The 22,811-nt window shown below is 34.9% G+C and overlaps 3 pseudogenes across 1 annotated transcript; 1 reads left to right on the top strand and 2 right to left on the bottom strand.

Annotated features, from left to right (window-relative positions):
- Positions 1–1,101: 1,101 nt before the first annotated feature.
- LOC149181690 (protein DMR6-LIKE OXYGENASE 1 pseudogene) lies at positions 1,102–3,179 on the top strand (annotated as a pseudogene).
- Positions 3,180–3,473: 294 nt separating this feature from the next.
- The window catches only part of LOC149181691 (OBERON-like protein), a 71,523-nt pseudogene continuing 52,185 nt past the window's right edge, over positions 3,474–22,811 (bottom strand).
- On the bottom strand, positions 6,944–14,210 carry LOC149181692 (putative protein S-acyltransferase 20; annotated as a pseudogene). The gene is made up of 7 exons (XR_016257383.1): positions 13,565–14,210; positions 10,772–10,885; positions 10,255–10,647; positions 7,864–7,938; positions 7,542–7,613; positions 7,269–7,397; positions 6,944–6,997 (listed from the first exon to the last, which is right to left on the bottom strand). The product of XR_016257383.1 is annotated as a putative protein S-acyltransferase 20 (transcript).

The following is a 22,811-nucleotide window of genomic DNA, read 5'->3' on the forward strand; positions in this document are numbered from 1 at the left end:
ATGTAGAGTATATATCTCACATTTATATATCCTAATTTCCAGACATTGAAATGACACTTTTTAGCATACTATTGTGAATTTTGCCCAAAATGGTAGAAAAAAAATATTGATGGTTATTTTGCTAATATAGAAGTTTTATACATGCATTTATTTAAACAATTAGCTTGCAATCTCAAACATATCTAAGGATGCACACAATACGTTGCATCTTTAGTGCTGGTGTGTGAACTTGAGACAACGAAGTCCAACATTTAACAATTTTCCTACAATATGCACTAGCTGAATAGGTGAACAATAGTATTGTAGGTATGTGTTATGAATATATGTATTGTGGGCCAATAAGAGTATGGTTGGAACAGTCATGTCCAACCCTTCCAAGTTTTCCTATAATTTGCATTGGTCTAATAGGTGAACAATAGAACTATAGGTGTGCATTCTGCATCACTTACCTAAATCCAACACCTTCAGCATAGAAATTTCAAAGAATATGTCTACAACTGGTAGGTAAAATGTAAAATGAAAGAGTTGGCCTGATTGTTTCAGGAAAAGAATAGATTCTGAAATTTCAAAGAATATGTCCAGTACTGGTAGGTAATTTGCAAAATGAAAGAGTTGGCTTGATTGTTTCTGGAAAAGGCTAGATTCTTACATTGTTCAATGTAAATTCATGACACTTTTCCAAGCTTAGATGGAACAAAAAGGAACCAAGCTAGAATATTATTATGTCGTAAGGCGTTCCCTCTGAAATCAACTCCCCTCTTTGTTGATGTGTCATCCTTGTACACCATACAATTAGATGTTAGACGATTAAGAAAAACACAGCGGTTCGATCAAGAAAAAGTAGTTACGAATATTGGTTGATGGCCATGTACACAGGGGTTCGATCAAGAAAAAGTAGTTACGAATATTGGTTGATGGCCATGTTCATAGTCTCTGTGGTAGCAACGGCTTCAACCGTCACGCAACTTCCCAGAGGTAATTCTACAGTGCCCCCAACCCATTATGTTTTATTTGCAGTTTATTTCCACCAAGACTCCCAGCAATTTTCTGACTAACGACGAGATGACAGAAGAAGGGTCCCCTGCTGGGAAGTAGAGAAAAATGACGCCCAGAGGCCTCTCAGCGACGGACCTAGATGCTATTCGTGAGCTCTTGGAGAGCCTAGTGAGTAAGCAGCAGAGGTGTTTCCTGGATCTGTTGGATTCCATGGAGCGGAAAGAGGAAATCCGCGAGTGGATTCGTTAAGTAAAGGAGCATTTGCGCCTGCGTGTTGTACTAAGGGTCTACTATTACAACAACCTTCAACTGCCTTTGCCACAAAAAATCTGGATTTTGGCAATAAAAGGCTGCCTCTTTTCTAAATTTTTATTCCTTCATAAAAATTTTGTTGTTTCAGATGGATTTCTCGGCTCTACTCCCATTTGGTCACGTCGCCTTTGTTTCCATTCAGAGCTCTACGGATTGCAATCTTTGCAATGCAAATGTGCAATTTCTAACTTCCATTAGAAGTCGTGCAAGATCCGTATGGAAAAAATATTGTATTCGCTATAACATCAAAAGGAAAGAAAGATGCATGTCCTCTAGAATGGATCTCCACAATGGGACTAATGCTAATGGTGTTGAGAAACTGTTGTGCAATGGAATAAACAATGTTGAGGTGCAGAAAAAATATATTTTGCCTCCCCATATTGTATCCTCTATAACATCAAAAGGAAAGAAAGATGCATGTCCTCTAGAATGGATCTCCACAATGGGACTAATGCTAATGGTGTTGAGAAACTGTTGTGCAATGGAATAAACAATGTTGAGGTGCAGAACAAATATATTTTGCCTCCCCATGAACAACCCAACATGTCTCAGGTATCTTTCTGCGACAACATTCCAGTGGTGGATCTGAAACACCTGGATGGCCCTAACAAGACCATTGTCATCCAAAAAATCCAACGTGCATGTGAGGAGGATGGCTTTTTCCAGGTACAACCTTCAATCTCCACTGCCCCATGTGATAATTTTTTTTTCTTGATTCATAGGGATTTGAAGTTTCAATCCCATGATAGCCCCAAATAAACTACCCATAGGTCCACTGCCTCAATTATGAACATTAATTCTTCATAAATTTTCTCTTAAAATTCAGTATTAATATAGTTGAAGCATGATATGATCAGATGGTGAACCATGGGGTACTAGAGAGGGTGATGAAAAACATGATGGGAATCGCCAAAGAATTCTTCGAAATGTCGATGGAAGATCGTGCATACCTCTACTCAAACGATCCATAGCAATTGGCTCGGCTTGCTACAAGCTTCAGTATTCACAAAGATGAGGTCCTTAATTGGAGGGACTATCTGAGGCACCCTTGTTTTCCATTACACGAAGTCATCGACTCTTGGCCTAAAAAACTTGCAGCCTATAGGTAGCCATTAAACCTTATGTCAACCATTAAAGTAGAAATCATAACTCGTTTGGCTTAATATAATATTGAAGCTTTTGTTACAGGGAAATTGCAGGCAAGTACGCTGTGGAGGTGAGGGCACTGTGTTTAAGGTTGTTGGCTACAATTTCTGAAGCTCTAGGACTCAACTTTGATTACTTGAACAATATTTTTGGGGAACACAGACAGCTGTTACTTGTAAATTACTATCCACCATGCCCAAACCCAGATGTTACCCTTCGTTTAAGAAGCCATTCAGACTCAAGTGGAATCACTGTTCTAATGCAAGGCGATGTCAGCTGTTTGCAAGTACTTAGAAAAGGGAAGTGGGTTGCTGTAGAACCCATTGCTAATGCCTTTGTTATCAATGTGGGAGACCAGCTGGAGGTAATTAATTAGAACCGCGATCCAATAATATTATATTTTGGCTTTGAGATGTATTAATCATGGTATTAATATTGTGATTTGAAATGAATATGAATATGAATAGGTGGTGAGCAATGGAAGATTCAGGAGTGTGGAGCACCGAGCAATAACGAATGCATACACTGCGCGTATATCGATCCCTACATCTTATGGACCTTCAGAGGACGCCATTATTGCGCCTGCGCCGTCCATGGTGGATGAACAGCATCCGGCTCAGTACAGAGGATATGAGTTTCGAGAATTCACGCAACTTTTCTTCAACCAGGGACTAAAAGGGAAGAGTGTGCTGGATCATTGCAAGATACGTCATCCAAAGCAATGACAACTGTTTATTCATTTCTCAGTAAATCTGTGTACTAGTGGGTGGGAGAGAAGTTCTGAAATAATAGTCGAAGAGGACTACTTGAGTACGTGAGTTTCCAGGATAATATATATATATATATATATATATATATATATATATATATATATATATATATATATATATATGAGAGAAATAATAAGAGCCACATTATGAAACAAATAGTTTATGTGGTGTATACAATTTTTAAGTGAAATAACGAAAATATTGCGTACCGTAAATAATTTGGACCATTTCATTTATACGAAGGTTAATTCAGAATATCAAACAACCAGACCTGACTGCTTGAGTTTCTAGTTCTATGGTAATATAAAATTTTGAATTGTATGTGTAATAATAAAATACACTGTTTGATTATCATATAGAATTTACATTTGATTTTATATTATATATAAATTTATTTATTTATTAATGATTAGGGAAATTTTTTATTAGATTGGTTTTGTACTAGCATAATTATATTTACCAATGTGATTAATAAATGTTGAAGATTTATATGAAACATATATACAACCACATTTTTTTCCAATATAGTTGATATATAAAAATAATTTTTGTATCTTCTGCCAAAACAAAAAAACAAATAAAACAAAACATAACATAACATAATGTAATGGGACATTGATGTGAGCATTCAATATATTTTTATTCTTTATCAAAGTATTTTTTTGTTGTATTTGCATAATTCAATTTATGCAATTTATGCCGTAATTTATGCAATTTATGCCTTACGGCGTTTCCTTTGCAACATTGGGTGCAAATGCTAATTTAAAGAATCCTTACTTAGCCAGGGTAAAATGTTAGCCCTTTTTTGTCAAAAAGCATAAATGTAAAAACTTTAAGAAATTCAATGAAGAGACTGTAGAAATGTTCTTATCAAACCAGTAAAATGTTAGCCCTTTTTTGTCAAAAAGCATAAATGTAAAAACTTTAAGAAATTCAATGAAGAGACTGTAGAAATGTTCTTATCAAACCACTAAGGTAAACAGAGCTAAGAAATATTGATTTGTAAAAGAGATATTCATGGTCAAATTAAAAAGAAAGTGACATTTTAGCATAGTTAATGCACTAGTGTTGTTGTTACAAAATTTGGCCCAAACAATAAATAGAACAAAACTATTTCCAATTTAGTAGGAGCATGATGGGAAAATAATCTCACAATAATACCCATCATTGAACATTCTAACCATAACTTGGTGTTTCAGATCCATAAGCATAGCAAAAGGTGAGCATAGAGTAAAGAGCCAAACCTCGTCACTTAAGATTTGAAATATGATAAATAGACTTTCTATCTCCTAGGAATGAATCTAGTGCAGCTGGTAAAATCTGCTATGTAAGGTGTGTAAAAAGTCTAAAGATACTTCCTATATATTGTGTATGGGTGTCAAAGATATAATAAAGGGATAAGCCAAATATATAGATATAAAGATTAAGCTACTCTATTACTGTAAGTAAGTAATCCCTAGTGATATGGTGTTTATCCGTGCTTTTCAAAATCAAAACGTGTCGAGTTGGGTTTAAGGTCCTGATACCAGGGTATCTATTTCTCGTGGATTATTTCTATATCAACTTTCTCACTTTCCTTAGTTATTTATATCTACAAGCTTGGTTTCCTAAGGATTGCTTTTTTTTTTGCTAATCATGAGATATGTTTTCCTTAGGATGATTTAAGAGGATAAGAAAGGTAGGGGTAGCGTAATTGATCTTAGAGTCTAGCCCTGAGTTTTTGATGTTCATCTGAGCCTCAGTGGTTGTATGTAAGTGTTGAGAGATGTTTGTCTTGGTAAAGGTGGGTTTGAAAGTGGATGATGGGATTGATGATAAGATCGTACTTTTGATTAGTGCATTGATAGCATGAGATGTGTTGTTGATTCGATAGATGATGATATTTGTTCCCACCAGACGAACTCTTATTATATGATACAATGTTAGTTGGTTAAATGATGGTTGTATTTTTTCTATCAATATCGTATATAGAGCTTGTATCTAGTTATTTCTGTTAGTTTATAGGTCTCATTGATAGTTAATTCAATAGTGGATAGTTTCATAGTTTATGTGTTTGTGTTGTTTCTATACTGTTCCCTGAATGAACAATGTTGAGTGTTTCTATTGGTTCTCTTGCTGTTTTCCTCTTTCTGTATTTCACTACAATAAGTTATTAGATGGTAGAGTCAGCTAGATGGAATTACAAGTCCTAATTCCCGATAGCCTCAGTCACTTATTATCTGTAATGATCGATCGAGTAGCTAAGTCTTCCCTTGCTATGATAAGAAGTCATAAATGTCAAGTGTTTCTATTGTGTATCTCCCTATGTGTTTTGATGAGCATGTTAAGTTGAAGTGTATTTATTGATTCCTTGTATTTTTGTGAGTGAATTGCTTTAGAATTTGAAGTTGTGTGACGAATAAAAATTTCCAACAATTTCAAATAGAGTTGTTGATAAAATGGTAAAAGCATTTTGTAGTTTGCAACCATTTATGGTATTACTGTCGAGTTTCTAAAAAAATTAAGTGGGTTATGAAAAAGGTTGTTGGATTCCTCCTTTGTGTTTCATGTAGATGCAAGTTGAATCCATTAGTATAAAATTTTGTGAGACTCCTAATTTGTTAGGGTTGGTGGGATGGAATTCCAATAGTCATTGAAGTCCAAGTGACCTCTTGGAAGATGAAAACCAAGGGTCATAAAACTATGTATTAATATTTACATCTTGTGAATATAATAAATCCCCATGAGTTATTCAAATATTTTCTATCAATTTTGTGTGTTTGACCTAGTATCATTGTAGGTTCCTCTCTAGCCTACTTAAATGTGTGAAAGCCATTAGTTTTGTGGCCTTAATGTGGGCACCCTCACCAAAATTGTGCCCTCTCTATGCATGTCAATTTTTCTTGTTGAAACTACACCTAAGCATTTTACCATTTATGTTTTCCATATTGCAAACCTAACGCACTTAGCTACCCCTCTGCCTAGTTTTGTCACAACTCTAACCAATGTTCACCCACAATTTTGTCAGTTCTATTTAATGCATGTTAAGGAAACATTGGCATATGATGCTTCCTCCAATCCTACACCCATTTCTCTCCTGCATCATTTGAAACCATAGAAATGCACAATACTCTTCTCTAGTGGACTCTCTTATGTCTGTTGTAACCCTATTTACCCACAATTAACCTTCAAATATAGTCAGCCCTATATTCAAAGAAAATATCATTTCTTTATCTGTAATAAGCTCTTACCACCATTAGATGGCATGGTAGCCTTACCAACTGAATATTGTGCATCAAAATAATTGATATAACAAAAAAAATTGCCATGTGTTGGAGAAACCAAACCTTGAAAGAAATGTTGCATCACACTTTGCAAACTGCAGCCTCATGAGTAGCTCCAGTCTTCAGACTTTCCAATAATTCTTCAGACTTCCAAAACAGTTTTCTGCCCCTAGAGTTCTCACTTCCATGAAATATCCTCCAAACACAATCAAATTCCTTCATGAGGGCTTCCCTATCCCAATCAGGGGCACAATGCTGAAACACATCCTTCACCCACCCTAATAGTTTTGATGTCCTCTTAGTAAGGATTTGTATCAAGACTTGTTTTTAGTAACTAAAGCAATTATTTTAATATTCTGGAACTCCTGGTTTGTAGGAGTCATAATTGCTATTTTTGGCATGTATATTTTTAGCATTGTTTTAAAACTCTAATTCAGCCTCAAAATCAGTCGAGGGTCAACTCGGACTCAGCCATAGATTAGACCCATTTGAATTCAATGACTTGATTGACTAAAAAATACATAAAATATTTAAATTTTAATGAGTAAACTTTTCAATGCATCCTGAATTGTCACTTATGCAAACTTATTGAAGAATACATAGCACTCCAAAGGCTTAAATTCAGCCTATTATTATAAAATTAAAAAGTCTAGAAGCTTGAGAAGATAAAAGCTTAAATTCAGCTTATCATTATGAAATTAAAAAAGTGTACCAACTTGGGCAGCTAACAACATTCAAATATACAGTCCTATTAATTATATTGGGTTGTATGAAGACATACTACAACAAAAGCATATGGGGCCCGTGAAAATACATCACCCAACTTTTCTGTTATCTAAATATCAATGCCTCTTTTATCAACAAAACAACACACCAGAACAACAATTCCTATTCCCCCTTCAAGTAGAAGCTGCAATTTACAAGCCAGAATCAGAAATGGAGAATGCACAGAAATATAAAAATTGTGATCACTGCAAATATATTTCTTCCAAATACTTCTTAGAACAACTGAATTTCTCTTTAGAAATCTTCAAGTAGATGCTTTTATTCTCACCTAGGTAAGACTGGCAGCCATAAGAGCAAAAAATGTTATGTAGTTCTTCTTTCCAACACAGTTATTCAACCACTGCAAACAAAATAAAGGTGGTCTCTCAAACACCAAGATTCTGAACCCAAAGAGTCATTATCAAACAAGCTTAATATAATCCCTAAGTATCAATTCTCTGAACCTAATGACAAGTTAATGAAAGACCAATCTGAACCTCAAAAAAACAGATAGCTGGACCTAATGAAATGGGATTAACATCATTGATGGGAAAGGATAAAATGGTGCATCAATTAAAGAACAATCTATTTCATTGTGCAACTATCATTACAGGCAGTAGTTAATGGTGATCAAATCCATCCACACATTTGTCACAACTTCTACAGTGTTTACTGAACTTGCGCACCTGCATTACATAAGCATAAAGAATGACTGATATAAAAATAACACTATCTAGCTACAGAACATCGCAAGAGTAATTATAAACATTGACAAAACTTTAATGAAGGTAAGGAAGCTACAATTGCCATCATTAAGCATATTCATTCATTATTAATATGAGAAAAGGAAACCACTCAGTTCCATAGCATTAAAAAACTAGAATCTTACTCTCACCATATTTTCCATGCTAAATATGCGACAAATATGAAAAGGAAAAACACTAACTATTATATTTTATTGAATGCTTTAGTAAATCATTAGGCATGTGTGACATCAATTGGGTTTATCTTGAGTGGTTGGAAAGAATGATTGTTCTCCTCCCCACATAGGTTCAATTCCTGCAAGTGACATGTTGAGCTCATATCAAGTATATTGTTGTAATGGCTTCGAACCTTGTTGATGAACAACCTTGAGCCCTGAAGAATATCTTACACTTGCCTATAGGATGGAGGGTAGGGTGCTTTGTTACATAGAAAAAACTTAAAAAAAAAAACCACTGGGGGTGGGGTGCTTTGTTACATAGAAAAACTTTAAAAAAAAAACCCACTGGGAGTGAAAGAACATGAATAACTGGCTTTCATTGAGGAGTAGCTTTGCAACAATCCAAATCCTCCACTCTAGTCAATCCAGCCATTCCAGGCACTATACGTCTTCATGATGGTTTCAGTTAACTTATGGTTTTGTTGATGAACAACCTTGAGCCCTGAAGAATATCTTACACTTGCCTATAGGATCAAGGGTGGGTTGCTTTGTTACATAGAAAAAACTTAAAAAAAAAACCCACTGAGGGTGGAAGAACATGAATAACTGGCTTGCATTGAGGAGTAGCTCTGCAACATCCAAATCCTCCACTCTAGTCAATCCAGCCATTCCAGGCACTATACGTCTTCATGATGGTTTCAGTTAACTTATGGTTTTTCTACTTCACTCGGAATTTGCCACTATTGTGGCATAATGTCTTGCATAATGAAGTCTTGGTTAGTAGACCTTTTTGTATGTATCCGGTTAGTATATGGACATTTGGGGCAACAGACAGACATACATACACATACACACACAAACACACATACATATATACATACATAAACACACACACACATACATACATGCATACACACACATAATACACACATACGCACACACACATAAACACATACATGCACACACAGAGACACATACACACATACATACACATACACATACATACATACATACACCTGAAAGAATGAGTGATTGAAAACAAGTGTTAATAAAAACACATCAAGTGCATAATAAAACAAACACTCATTGGAACATAGCATGATAATTCAACTTTAACGTGGCAGACACATTTCATGCATTGAGTATTTTCCCATGATTAATCACAGGAAACAGTGTTACATATGCAAATTTTGTTCTCTGGAACAGAACAAATTTCGCATACATAGGATGTCAATGTTTTCAATTACAAAATTAGTACCTGATCACAAGACATTAGATAGAATCTATGTAACATGAATGATGAGTCACCGAATTTCGTTGCCAAATTTGAAATTTGGTGAATTTAAAGGTATGTGTTGAAATTTGTTCATGTTCACTGAATTTCAAAGCCCTTGGTCATTTTTACTATTTATCATGCTTCATATTTGTTCATTATCAATTTGTTTATGGTGCATTTACTAGTTTATCATCATTCATAGAATACATATTGGTTCATAGTTTATCAATATTTTATACATCTATGTGTTAGATAAAGCTCTCCACAATTTTTAATAACTTAAAGTTATTAAACTTCTTTTAAAAATTTAAGCTCTCCACAATTTTTAATAACTTAAAGTTATTAAACTTCTTTTAAAAATTTAAATATATGTATGAACAAATTCGATGGTAAGTTTTTTTTCCAAATTTTATGAACGGAACAATTTTATCCAAATTTCATTGGCACAAACCATGTGACATAAGATAGAATTAGTTTACAGATCCACACCTCAATGTGATTCTATTCATACATTTGGCAACATCGCAGACTTCTCTACAGAGTCCAATATAATGTAGTGTGACAACAGCATAATCTAAAAGCACTACCATATGGGAAACCTATTTGAATTTTGAAGTGTCCCTGGTACAATTCCGCAGATTCATCTATATACGTTAGACAACTACCTGCATTTTTTTACAGATGTTTATCCTGCAATATATCTGGCACTAAAATATACAATCCTAGATATCTAGAAAATAAAATTTAACCTTGAATAATGAAATGGACAGTAACTGAACCTTAAAGAAAATTACAACACAATACCTCGGCATTGCATAACGTGCAAAACAAAGCATCATCTTCTGCATCTTGTGGTGGAAGTGCTTCATTCTGACAGTTATCATCTTTAACAAACCACCCACAAAGTAAGCATCCAACAACCTTCACGAAGCTCTTCTTCCCAGTGTCTTCAGGGCTCATCCATGTCATTCTCCCAGCTTCAGGTCTATTCCCAGACTGTATAAAAGAGCTCCCACCAGAGGATAAGGCTGGAGATTGCTTAACTCCTTGACCTCCATTTAAAATTAAAGTGCTTGATGAAAATTCTTGTCTCTTCCCCTTTGTTTCAAAATATTTGTGACCAAAGTTCGATAAAATTCCAGGATCTGCTGGATCAATTGCAGAACAACGAATATAAAGAAGGAAAACAGCTAATGCCTGCAAAAGGTTCAGATTTTAGATAGTTTCAGGCATTAACGAAGCAAAAGGTATCAACAATCTTTCTACTATATAAATTTTAAAAATTGCTCTAAAAGAAGAAAGGAGAGGAGGAAAAATAAACCATAGGAGTGTAAACCGCAATAGCTGCATACTCCAATGTAGCACTGCCTAAAAATGGTGCAAAAAATGCATAGAATGCAATTGCCAGCACGAAAAACACTGTGATAGCTACAACCTGAACAAGCAGCACAGAATCAGTTTAGATACAACCAAAGTCTGGCAATACTGGTAGAAATATGGCTTCTAATGTTAGATAACTAAAAAAGAATAAAGCACACTACAAAATTATTGCAAGAGGCTGCCCATAATTTTCTTTTATCAGAACAAAATATAAAACTAAGTCAAGCAATTTGTTATTAGTTGTAATTTTTCAACTACCAATTATCAATGAATCCAGGAAACTGTTCCCAGTAGACTGTAAACCTATTTCCAGTGTCCCAAACATTTCCAGTTGCCAGATAGCGAGTACCATTTCCAAAAGTGTTTAGCAATACTGGGAAACTGTTCAGCGGTTTCCAACATTTTCCAGAAACCTCTGAGGCAGTTTCCACTTTCCAGCGATTTTCAGAAAACTCTGTTGCAGTTTCTTGAATGTTTCCAGAAACTGGTACAGTTTCCACCAATTTTTCACTTCTTTTAAAGCTCCAAAACAAGAAATAAAAAATAAAAGATCCTACACTTTCCCTAAAAGTACCCACTAACCCTAAAATAAAAACTATTGAAATGGGAAAAACCTCTCATTTCTGATTTTTCAATAGACAGAAGCAGACCAGTAAAAAGAAGAGCATTAAAGGCAGATTTTGTTTGAAAATGTTTGTTCCTGTTTCCAGAAACCAATTCATAGTGTTTCTGCATTTCATCTATTTTCCTATCTATATTACTATAAACGACGACAAACGGGAAATGGAACGAGAAACCATAATGGGACGAGAAACGAATTTGGGAGGTTTCACATTCATAAAACAATGAGAGAAAAAACCAAAAAAAAATATGAAAAATATAAAAAAAACATTCATCATCAACATTCTCTAGTACTAAGGTTCATAGTGAGTTGCTCATAAGCTTCAATTGCTTACATGGACCATTCTCGAATGGTCAGAGTGAGAAAGAAAGCTTCAGTTCGTCACATCGGCTATTATAGAATATCCATGTTTGATATTTTAGAATGGAAAATACAATGGTGAAGAAATCCATGGTATTGAATTCAAGTTTGCTTTGGCCTTTGCATTTCCACTTGATTTGGACCTATTGAGAGTGTGATTTTTTTGAAGCCCAGATCACTAGAAACTTCTCGATATATTGTATATATTCTCTGATGTAACTTGAGTGGACTTCAAATTTGGGTCTATTGTAGCATTTAGAAGACATTTAATAGGTTTTCGTTTCCATGGTTTGGTAACAAGATTGTGGAGATTGAGCAAATCTCCATTGAGAATAGAGTTAGAAGTAGAGGATTCTCGGGAACTATTGCCACCTCCAACAAACTTAGTATAAAAAGTGTGCCACTTTCTCCATGGCTACAACTAGTGTTTAGAGAGAAAACCTAAACAAAGTTATTATTAAACTTTCAAAATGTTATTATTAATCCATTATAATAATAAATTAATTGTTATATATATATATATAAAATATAATTTAATTAAACTAGATACCAAATTCGAAATTTTATTATTAATCTATTATAATAGTAAATTAATCTTTATAATAATAAAAATAGTATATTTTAAAAGTATAATTGAATTAAATACTAAATTGATATATAAAAAATTTTTGTTTGTAAATAAAGTTTACTAAATTATTATTTATATTTAATCACTAATTTATAAAATTATATATAATGTAACACGCACATTTTTTGTATAAGATTAAATACAATGAAACCATACACTAAATGTATTTTTAAAAAGAAAAATACAAAAATTGAAAAAATGAATAATAAAAAAATGAAAAATCATAACAATGACGGTATTTAAAATAACATAACTTTGACAAAGAAATCCCTAAATAATTAATATTGTTATGGAAATATCTTTTCACCCAACTTCTATTCACTACACCTGTTTAATGACCACTATTTCCTTCGAAGTCAATTTTATGAGAGAAGTGCCTTTATACAACTTTAATTTCTCATAGGCTCATCCAGCTCCACCAGAATTCCTCGGCTATATATGGTTCACCTTTGCCATATACACCCTAGGCAATATAAAGCATTGCCTCTCCAGCAAAACTGAAGTCTTCTTCCCCAAATCGAGCTCAGATTCTCATCAAGATTACGGCCACACACCTTCGGCCACTGCCTCCGTGATATATAGTCAGTCTTTAATCACTGCCACATCTTAAATACTGGCACTCACTAAACATGGATCGCTATATAATATGATTCATCGTTTCCAAAACAAAACGACCAAAATTGGACTTCCCCTGTTCTATTTCTAATAGCAGACAATGCAACTGCCTTCGAAAACCAACCTCGATACATCACAAAAGAACCAGAACAAAGTTTCTCAGAAAATTGTATTCGTTTCTAGAGAAATAGTTTCTTGGACCGAGAAACAAAAATGGCCGTACAAAACGCTGTTTTCCGTGCTGTACCATTTTCTGTACGTTTTTTTCTAGAAACGAAAACTGCCGTCCTGTTTCTGGTAACGTAGTTTCCTACACAGACTACTACCCTTATACTTTCATTTCACTTTTCATGTTTCAATCCTTGGGGACCTATAGGTTAATTATCATAAGTACTAATTGTAGAAGAATACATATCATACACCATACAACTAGACTTTCACATATATCATTCAGTTCACACAGATTTTCAGAGATGACTCTATCTGCGCAGAAAGTTCAGCTCGCTCACTTTGTGTCAGGAGTCAGGACTCAGCAGTAAAGTCCAGGGCTTGCAAAATCCTGAATGCTCTAATTCCAATCCAGTGTTTTCATTCCAGCAACTCCTTTTATACATATCATCCTGAAGTCCCACAATAATTATGGATTGTGGCCAACGAAAAACTCTACAGTGTCGCTCACTTTGTGTCAGGAGTCAGGACTCAGCAGTAAAGTCCAGGGCTTGCAAAATCCTGAATGCTCTAATTCCAATCCAGTGTTTTCATTCCAACAACTCCTTTTATACATATCATCCTGAGGTCCCACAGTAATTATGGACTGTGGCCAAGGAAAAACTCTACAGTATTGGCTATTCTGATAACTACCATTATACAAGCCCAGTGGGTTAGCTCGAATTGTTGAGAGCTTTAAGGTCCATGGAGGAGGTCTCAGAATCGATTCCCCAACTGGATGCCTCAGTTATGTGCCTCCCACGAAGTCCCTGCCAGGTCAGGCGCTGTAATCGGCACCTACAGGTTTACACTAGGTTCCATCCACAAAATGCAGAGAAGTGCCCAAGGATTTCCGAGTGAAGTTTTCCTTACAAGGAAGTGCCCAAGGATTTCCCAGTGAGCTTTTCCTTGCAGGGAAGAAACTACCATTCTACTACAACCACAGGATGGACTATCATTCCCAATTAGCTCCAATATGTTGTAGATAGTATCCAAAGTCTATGCTACCTATGATAGGTCAATCTTATTACTTATTCCCAACTTTGAATTTTTGAAATGCTTTTTTTTTAAACAAAAGCAAAGTGAAATATAAATAGCAGTTCAATAAGCTTGGTAAAAGCCTCATGGGCATTAAAAAAGGTCAAATTCCAGTTATCAAGATTTTAGCATTTGCACAACCTGCCCATTTAGAAATCAATCATGACGTCAAAAAAAGTATCAAATAACACGATTGTGTCATTCCAACTAGTCACAATCTTCCACGTCCTCATATTTGACATAACGGATTACAGAGGCTCTAGACTGTAATTTTGAATGCATCTGTTCATTTTTAGGTAACGATATGTTGGTTCCCTTCCTGATTTGTACCTTGATCTTCTAATTATATCTAATTATAATGATGCAAATCAATTACACCAAATACTTCATCTATAACCTGGTTTGATAAACCAAATTAGAACTCTAAAATCTACAAATTGCATAAGCAACAGAACAACCAATATAAATTATAATTTTAATTGTTCCCAAGGATTTTGCCTCTTAGTATAAGGTTCTTACAGGCCCTGCACCTGAAAAGCATTTCAGATGACCCTATACCACACTCCCATATCCTGAACAGTCAATAAGTCAACATATAACATCTTGATATGCATATTAAAAAGAATCAACACTTATTTTAAACAACTAAATATATCACAACAAAGAGGCATATTGACAGTATTAGAATTTATTAACACATTGGCAATACTAGAATTTGTTTAAATCCTCATCTAGCTAGAATATGATAAACCTAAAATTCTGAAAATTTTGTCAAACTTTATAAAACAAATATATATAATCTTTCAGCATCATTTCAATTTTCAATGTTTTTCAACTGCTTCTAAAATTATAAATTCAACAAATAAGATTGATACTAAATACCATGGAATTTAAGAAACTTGTGATGCATAATTTTCAGTCCCAATTGGATATGCTTCATATCCACCAGATCAATAATTACAAGACACTAAGCTTAAAACTCTTCTCCAAAACCAGATTAACAAAAACCAGAAATAAAATTACACAGAAAACCTACAGGATTTACGAACTCTTATCTCCTCCCAAAAAATGGTTAAAATACTGGTACCTATGCTTATTTGTCTGGCACGGATTACACAATTTGTGTGTGTCCAGTGGAAACAAGTGTCACAGCCCACTCATCGACAAGTATTCACTTCAAAGTCAAATTTGCTGCAAATAATGCACATGCAAAGGCTACAGAATCTGCTCTTGGTGCGACAAATTTCACAACTACAATCATCTGCAGGAAGTTGACTTTGACATGTTATATTTCTGCATCCTTTGTGGGAAGAGATCTCAATGAGGACTGTTTGAGTGACACTGATATCTCGATGCAAAAAGGCTTGAATCCCTATTTTTATAGGTAACTTAAATGTGTGCCCTGGACATTGACATAGGTGTAAGATCACTCCTGCCTTATACAAGGTGATCACTCCTGCCTTATACAAGGTTTTGCAAAAGGGAAAATTCTTCCCTGTGTTGAAGACCTCCTTTGCCTTCAAGGATCACCCAAAGCTCCACTTCTAGATCTTCTAGAAATTCTATCTTCAATTACATCAAGCCCTCCCACTGTACTTACGAAGAAGTTGATCTTTCAATTGTATTTTCTGTCCATTTCAATGTTGAATATAACAGGAAGTTGATCTTTCAATTGTATTTTCTGTCCATTTCAATGTTGAATATAATAGGAAGTTGATCTTTCAATTATATTTTCTGTCCATTTCAATGTTGAATATAACAATAACCATATGTCCAATTGCAAGATGCTCTTATCTAGATTGTGCAAGGCTGGAAACCATATGCATTCACTGAATAATTTTTGTTTTACTATGATTTCTGATGCTCTTATCTAGATTGTGTAAGGCTTGAGGGCATTATGTTACTATGATTTTTCATTTTCAATTTTTTAAATTTGTTATCCAATTCAGTTTATTAGACTAAACGAAACAGTGGATTTTTTGAGGAAAAAACATTTACTAACCAATATAAAAACCTAGTCCAACCCAATTTCGAAACTCAATGTACTTGTCTAATCTATCAACCTGATTCTTGAAATGTTATTATCCTAGATTGCAGAAGTTGTACCCTCTATTCTCAGGCATACATTCTTCTGCCCAAGATTGGACCACAAGATCTGCAAGACCAAACTTTCCCTCCTAACCATTACACCACATCCATAGGACTTAGCATGCATATTATATTGGTCCCTGTGCACCTCATCAACACCAAATTAGTGAAGGCTTTTCTCTCACTCTAACAACTTTACATTTATCCTTATTTGGTAAGGTTTGCTGCTAGAGACCCTATACTTGTTACATCAAAGATTTTCTGGATAACCAGGTGTTATCTTTGCCTAGAAAATAATGGAAATTTTATTACCATTTTGATAAAATTTTATGGAAAGTTTTAAAAATCGAATTACAATTTTTCAATTTCAAAATTTTGGATGTCCAATTTTTTTTTGATGATATTGAATCTATTTCTAACAGAAAAATACAATTCAAACACTCTTACTTTCAAACTTAAAAAAAAAAAAAAAGAAGAGAAAAGAAAAGAAGAGAAGAAAAAAAAAAAAAAAACCTATTTCTTTTGTATGAATGTAGCTAGAGTATCATCATGCAAAACCACTAGGGACCATGCTTAACACGTGCACCAACTAAGTGATAACCTGGCTGGGGATAACAACAACACTTTGGAATGAGTGTCACAGCTATAACCAAATGGGCAACACAAAATCTGAGCATAAAACCTATTTCTTTTAATTAAATATCAGTCCACAATTTACAAAGCATGGATATATTAATATTCAACACTTTAAAGTGTATATATAACAGAACCATACTCAAAAAATGAGTGCATAGTGGAACACGGAGTCAAAGAATAAGCTTAATAACATCCATGCTCTTTCACCAGCTTTTATATCAGCTCCTACTAGCTCACTATAGCTTGAAGAAATATTCCAGGAGGCTGATAACACGTAGAACAGCAAGGAAACTCGAGCTTTGTGTAATAACCAACCTTTATACACTTCAGCAAGAGAAAATTTTAGTGAGCAGCCTCTCCTTTTCTTAATGTTGCAAACTGTACCATAGCCATTAGAAGCTACAGGACCACGCTCAATAAAGAATACACGTCCAACAAACAAATAGTAAGATACTTGGCCTTCACTAGCTCGGGAACTTAACTCCTACACCCAAATCGACCTTCAGCAAGTATTTATACATTCAACCAGCTACTAAAAGGAACGCAAAATTCATTTAATATTTAATGGGAAACTCGGCCTCTGTTTTATTCATATAAATCATCCCACCAAAATGAGAATGATCTTTGACCCCTTGCTTCAGTAAACTCGGTCCTTAGTTCCAACAACTCGACCAGCAATGACTTTGGAGCAATACAACCCTTTCTTTGCAGTGCAAACTCGTCTTTCCAAAAGATAAAAACTTGGCCTCTCTTCCTTAACAAATTTTGGGCTCTTTCTCCATAGCTCGAAGCTACCAAATATCAACTTCTTCATAAGTATAGTGGATACTTCAGCAGTCTCAAGCAAGAATTTTTGAAGAAGAAAAAGAAAGGAAAACTCCCGATGGAGGCAAGGCAGAAGCTGCTTGAGTGGTGGAATGTACATTACAAGTGACCATATCCTTTGGAAATAGACAAGGTTGCTTTGGCTGAAAGTACTGGTTTGGATCATAAACAAATAAATAATTGGTTCATAAACCAGCGAAAGCGCCACTGAAAACCTTTAGAGGATATGCAACTTGTGGTCATGGATAGTCTAAATCCTCATGGTGCTTCCTTTTATATGGATGGAGCCAAATGCTAAAAGTATTGGCTCCTGTCTGTTCGGTTGACCGCCATGCTATGGCTTGCCTTGTGTTCATTATATATGGCAGATATTTATTTGAATGTATAAATATCCCATGTATTTCTCAGTGACAGTTCTCAATGAACGTTCTAGTTTCCCAACCTGTTAATGTATAAATGTCAAATGTTTTCTGAAAAAAAAAAAAAAAAACCTTATATTTTGAAAAGTTTACCTAAAGGATTTGGGATCTCTGCAGAGTTCATTGTTTGTTTCAATATCTTTGCTACCACCTCCACCCATGTATGCTCAGTATGTTATGTTTCCCGTGAGCTTTCACTCTCTAAGGGAGACTCATGCACATTGTCAAGACAGGAAATAGGCCCTCGTAGGTCTGTTGATCCACAAGCTTCAGATGATGCAAGGGAAAGAGAGGTTTGTAGGCTAGGAGTCCTAGATTGTTGCCGAGGTGGAGGGGTTTGTTGTTTTTGTTGTTGAAAGGAGGCTCCAGAGGAGGTCCCATGAAATCAACAACCCCACCCAATAGAAAACTTGAAGAAAATGAAAGAAATTAAGAAAAAACCTACCTCAGAGGAGGTCCCATGAAATCAATGACCCCACCCAACAGAAAACTTGAAGAAAATTAAAGAAATGAAGAAAAACCCTACCTCATAGTCAAACATTGTGCACATGCAAAATCACAAGGTAATGGCTGATTTCAAATGAAGGCACCAAAATTCAACTTGTACATTTTGCGCCATCCCAAAATAAAAATAACAATAATATTTGACGGGCTTTTCCCCACCCAACAGAAAACCTGAAGAAAATGAAAGAAATGAAGAAAAACCCTACCTCATAGTCAGACATTGTGCACATGCAGAATCAGAAGGTAATGGTTGATTTCAAATGAAGGCACCATAATTCAACCTGTACATTTTGTGCCATCCCGAAATAAAAATAACAATAATATTTGATAGGCTTTCCCTCCCTGCAGTTACACTAATTCGATATAGAAGCCAAGAGTTGTAAGAGTTTGCTAAGGTGTGTTTTGAGGAGACAATTAGAACCATATTAGATTGCAATGGGTTGTTGCATGGGTTCACCGATAAATATACTCTCTAAATGATTGCAATGTTTACTTATATAAAGTGTTTATGATATATGATTAATGATTTTTTTTGTTGGAAATAGGAAGAGAAAGATGAGATAAAGTGTTTATGATATATGATTAATGATTTATTTTTTGAAGGTGAGAAAGGAGAGGCACTGAGGTTTGTTGTAAATCAATTAAAAGGAAGGAAAAATATCTCCAAATAATAGGATTTTTCAAGTTTCCTCTTCAATAGGACTAAATTTTAGTTGGAGCTAGGGAGTTGGCCTCAAAAACATTGATTGGGTACTCTAGAAATCAAGACCTCACATATCCAAGTCAATCCATTAGATAGATTCGTCTTGGACAAAGGTTGCAAAGGCTAAGGTGCAAACCTCCCCTTTTTAATGTGGGTTTTAAACCTTCCATTTGAGAATGCTAAAAACAAGGTCAAGATCTTGAAAGGAGGTCCTTGATTTTACCAAAACTCAATATCAATGCTTAATAAATGGTGTGATTCTTTCTATCTCGGTTTGGCCTTGAACTTTGGGATCTATCTTTGCATCTAGTTATCAATCTATCATTTCATTAATGTGTTGAGAAGGTCTTAAGGGCTATAGGGGATAAGATGGTTATTTTCCAATACCCCTCCCTTGAAACCCTATAAAGAGATGGTGTGCCCCATTTTGTTGTTGTAATATTTCAACCACAAGCTCTTCCTATGAGGATGCCCCTATAGGGAGGGTATGTAAAGGAAGTGAAAAAATAACAAAATTTCGTGTTGAGTCAAAGGAGGGTTATAGATTGTAGGTGCATCTAGAGGTCTCGACAAAGGTGAAGGGGAATGGAGTTTACCTCCTATTGCAACACCTCTTATTCTGCCATTCGAGGTGCTAAAGGGCACTAACTTTAAGGGTCATAGGTGAAAGCTCACAAAGATCTTAACAATGAGAAGGTAGGAGTGATTTAGCATAGGATTGATTCTTCAAAAGTTGACTTTTTGGGTGAGATTTCCCAGTAAATGGAAAAAATTGAAGCGCTACCACCTACAAATTAAGTAGAGTATGAGCACATGTTTCCTAATATTCAAAGAGTCTCTTCATATTTTTTCCATGAGATCCATGGCAAGTATGTTCAAGTGTCGATAACTCATGCTAAGATATCATCTTTGATTCACGACACATATACTCCTTCAACTAGTGATGGAGAGTCCAACCAATGAGTAGGAAAGGTTGTTCATTTACAAGGTTGGCATCAATCAAGTATTCTCCCTCTCTGGCCAACTCTAAGATGAGGAGTGTGTATAATGGACTTATTATTGTAAACAATTGCAAATATTGGATTATCTTCAAGTTCAAGGGCTTGAAGTGGTTGCCTCAACCTACAAATATTTAAAGGAACTATGTGTTTTTCAATTAGACCCTTACGGTCAAGGAGCTGCAAAAGAGGAAGGTCGTATGGCTATTTTTAAGGGGTTGGCCTAAGCTCACCTATGTACTAACTTCTTTTGTCAAATGACAAATGTAACTTTGGTTACTATTACAATAAACTAAATTACTCTCTTCTCACTTGTTTATTCTTGTGTATTACTGATCCCAAAAATTTAGATCATGTGATAAGTAACCTGTACTTGAAGGGTTTGTAGCAATTGTTCAATATTGTAAAAGTCTACAATGTTTATCTTTCACTAACTTGCTCATGAATAAGGCCTTTCAAGGTATTCTAAACAAATACATAGAACAATCATTGCCAATATTATGTGCTCCCTCTTTATTGACATCCATGGAGGAATGTTATTGTTAATAACAAAAGCAGGTCACACTGAGTAAGTAGATTTGAGCTCTCTAAATGGATTGACACCATGAGCTACCAATGAAAGCCTAAGATTATAGAGAAACCAATGACCCCTAAAACATTAGTGAAGTGATGGGATAACACCAAATTCATTCAAGGAATTTAGCTAAGTGTTGTACTCCACTTAGACTTTCAAGTTGGTAGTTTAAGATTCCATGGTCCTAATGAGCATATCATATAGAGAGGAAGACATAACCCATTTCTACAAGAATTGGATCCTTGTGTTCTATGGCTTTATGAATACAAAACCATCTTCAATGAGGTGGAGATCATCTCCAACAACTTGGTCCATGCATAGGTAAGTTCAAGAATCATTTCCTTGGTTAATGTTTCAAATTATTTATGTCCTCCTACCTATCAGATTGTTAAGTATGTTCTTTAACACATTCCCTAACATGTCCTTTGGGTTGGATTTAGAATGTATCTTGCAATCAATGTATTTTGCCAAAATATTTAGAATTTGAAGCATATTCACTACTATCCTATGACTTGTAATGACTTTATTTCCCCACTCTATAACTTATCTTTGAGAAGGAGTGCCTTGGGTTCTCCCCCACAATTGTGGTTTACTTGGAGTTGATTGGTAATAGATATATAACTAAGAATGGAAGATACATACATGCATATGGAGTTACTAAGCTTGTAGGGCCCACTTTAGAGTCAGGTTCCACATTAGTGATTTGGGGTCTTGTAGATTTGATTGGGAGCCCATTTTGATTACATAGCTCCATCCCTTTGATGTTACTCTAGACATTGGAAGCTTTCCAACTCTGTGAAAATCACCTCAAACGAAGTTCGTATGTGAAAGTTATGTCTCTCGCAAGTTGACATACCTTATTGACCACCATGGAAATGAGTGGATTCCATGTCAACCCCCATTACTCACACATGTGGGGGTGTTCCAAAATAGAAACACTAATTGAAGATTGAAGCATGCAAAAACCCTAACCTTGATGTTGAATGACTACAAGTTGTGTTATACTAGGTTACTAGGAAAGGAAGGGGCTCCATTATTTTGGCATTATTATTATTCCATAGTTGAGGATGGAATCAAAGAATGGGATATCAAGCATAACATAAGAGGAATAATATTTTTGTAGTAATATTTCATGCCACAGTGTCCATGCCCACTCCATAGTGAGTGACCCTTTCTTTGTACTTATATTTCATAATTTAAAAAGTGAGAATAGAGCAGTTGCCTCGCCTTCTAGCTAGGATTTCTCTTGTATTAGGTTTCCCAAGTCATATATTCTATTAATTTGTGTGGATGGTTTGTTTATTTGCTTGTTTCTTCCATTTTGATTTCAAATATATCCATAATTTGGAGTGATACACTAGTAATATTTAATCTAAGATCTAAGATAATAAACTACGTAATAAAATATTTCAAAACAATGTAAGAACTAGCGTGACAAACTATTCTAATAGAATATCCACAACAATTTAAAGATCAATGAAATCATTCTTAATGATTGTCAATCATTGGATTGACAAACTCACAATATGACCTAGAGTTTCCTACCTATGAGCGCTCTCCAGTGAAAACCTTATTATGTTGTGTAATGTGGTGTGTGGATGTTCTTATGTTTGGCTATCTATTTTTTTCTTGGTATTTGGATTATGAGCCAAAGTAATAAATAGCATGAAGCATATGCACAATAGTTGTTGAATAGATAAATAATATATATTGTTTATGCATTGGGTAATTTTGACTTGTTCATTATAATGTGTTTAGGATCCC

This window comes from Pinus tabuliformis, chromosome 3_2 (assembly GCF_031772625.1).
Source record: "Pinus tabuliformis cultivar Carrire ecotype Pingquan chromosome 3_2, CPIR1, whole genome shotgun sequence".
NCBI classification, from domain to species: domain Eukaryota; kingdom Viridiplantae; phylum Streptophyta; class Pinopsida; order Pinales; family Pinaceae; genus Pinus; species Pinus tabuliformis.